Raw genomic sequence first — 2588 nt, 5'->3', positions numbered from 1 at the left:
GTATTTTTAGAGACGGGGTTTCACTGTGGTCTCGATCTCCTGACCTCATGATCCGCCCGCCTCGGCCTCCCAAAGTGCTGGGATTACAAGCGTGAGCCACCGCGCCCGGCAGCTGAGTGGATTTTATAGGAGTGAGAAATGAGCTTCTATTCTATGAAGCCTGTATATGCTTGGGATTGTTGGTTGGGTAGTCGGCCTATTCTAAGTAACACCAGTGCCAGGATAGATTGGGGCTACTGGGCTGGAGGAGCGGGGGTTTTCAGCAGCATTTATTTTTTAAAGAGTCTCGCTCTGTTGCTCAGGCTGTAGTGCAGTGGCAGGATCTCGGCTACTGCAACCTTTGCCTTCCGGGTTCAAGCGATTCTTCTGCCTCAGCCTCCCGAGTAGCTGGGACTACAAGTGTGAGCCACCACGCCTGGCTAATTTTTGTATTTTTAGTAGAACCAGGGGTTTCACTGTGTTGGCCAGGATGGTCTCAAACTCCTGACCTCAAGTGATCCACCTGCCTCAGCCTCCCAAAGTGCTGGGATTACAGGCATGAACCACAGTGCCTGGCCCTCAGCAGCATTTTTTTTAAATTTATTTTTTATTTCAATAGGTTTTTGGGGAACAGGTAGTGTTTGGTTACATGAATACGTTCCTTAGGGGTGACTTCTGAGATTTTGGTGCACCCATTGTTTAATCAGCAGCATTTTGATTCGGGAACTAGAATAATTATCTCTATGCCAGTTACTGTGGCTCTAACCCTGCATGTTATGGAGGCAAAGTTTTTAGTTGAACTAAAACACGAGACCACGTGACCATGGGAGGTGGAACCAAGTCACTAAATGCAGACTGGCCTGGGAGTCTACCCAGGATGGCTGAGAAGCTTGTGCTGAGCCAGTTTCCTAGGGGCTAAGAATAAACAGGGGACAGAGAAGTTCTGGCACAGGGTGCTGACTCTGGGCAGCATGGAATGATTGCTCGGAGCTTGGCAGAGGGTCAGCAGGTAGGGGTGGGCAAAGGCCTGAGCTCCTTGGCCCCAGGGCCTGGTGGCTCAGTGCATCAGTTTCCCCAGGTGCCTGTCTCTGATAGGAGGAAAGAATGTTAAAAGGTGGGGCAGAAAGTTCAGAAAAGCCAAGAGTGGTTCCTGCAGCTCCGATGCAGGGATATAGGGACACTGGGCCCTCAGCCTCCCTGCTCCATGCTTTTCTCTGGGACCTGGGTAGGAAAGATTTTCGTGAGACCGAAGTTCTCTTGAAGGAGGCTCAAGAGTTTGGTGCCTCTTGGTTCCAGGAGGAGCAGTGAAGCCTGCGGCTCTTAGCAAGAAAACTCAAGGTCAGAGTCCTGAAAAGAAGGCAGGCCTGGCGCCGTGGGTCATGCCTGTAATTCCAGTACTTTGGGAGGCCCAGCGGGTGGATCACGAAGTCAGGAGATCGAGACCATCCTGGCTAACACGGTGAAACCTCGTCTCTACTAAAAATACAAAAAATTAGCTGGGCGTGGTGGCGGGTGCCTGTAGTCCCAGCTACTTGGGAGGCTGAGGCGTGAACCCAGGAGCAGGAGGTTGCAGTGAGCTGAGGTGACGTCACTGCACTCCAGCCTGAGAGACAGAGCAAGACTCCATCTCAAAAAAGAAAAAAAAGAAAGAAAGAAGAAAGAAAGAAAGAAAGAAAGAAGAAAGAAAGATAGAAAAGGCAAAGTGTAATTGGATGCAAAAGTCTCCTGGGCTGCAGCTTGGGCAGAACAAGGAGAGGGTGCTGCTTATCCCTCCTCATGCCTCCAAGGAGGGGAAGGTGGAGGTCTGTGCCCACCTGTGAGGGTGAACCTGGCTGTCTGCAGTGGTCGTCTGCTGGGGCCTGTGCAATTTGTTGGCCATTGCCCGGGCTAGAGGGGTCCCTCTGGCCCCTCTCTCAGTTCCTTACCTTACTCCTCCCTGTGGCCTGGGGCAGGGGCGGTCGGATGCCCTGCCTGGGACTGTCCAGTGACAGTGGAGGAAGCTCATTTGGCCTCTGGTCTGAGTCACATCCTCCCATCTGGCATTGCCAGCCACGATGCTCACATTTTAGTCATAGGGATGCTCTACTTTGTAATCATTTCAGAATTCGGAGGGGAACGGATGCTGCCTAGTAGCCTTCTTTGAAACTACTTGGGACAACTTTAGGGCCTTGGCGGCTGTGGCTCTGGCTGGCCTCCACCCTACGGGAGGACAGGCCTGGCTCTCTTGGCTGCCCAGGGGCCCACACCCCACCCAGAAGAGCCTGTGTATCTTCTGGCTCATCGGGGAAAAGCCACCTCAATGGCACCACCCAGAAGTTTGAAACCAGCCGTTGGTACTGGGGAGGTGGCCAGTGACCCAGATTAAAGCCGGAAAACCCGGCCTTGACCAGAGCCTGGCCTCCCCACCCCCTGGGCCTCCTTCTTCTTTTCTGGCGGTGGGGGGTTGGGGGGGAGGGGCACAGTGTACCCCAGACTCAGGGACATCTGTTTACCCTAACTGCCCACAAAGACTAATGGGGGGCTCTTCCCTCGCTTCCCCACATCAAGAAGAGAACATTTTAAAAATGTTTTTATTTAATTAAAAAAAAACAGAACAACCAACCCAAAAC

Source organism: Hylobates moloch, unplaced genomic scaffold (assembly GCF_009828535.3).
Source record: "Hylobates moloch isolate HMO894 unplaced genomic scaffold, HMol_V3 SCAFFOLD_15, whole genome shotgun sequence".
Lineage (NCBI taxonomy): Eukaryota > Metazoa > Chordata > Mammalia > Primates > Hylobatidae > Hylobates > Hylobates moloch.
Note: the sequence above shows the minus strand (reverse complement) of the source record.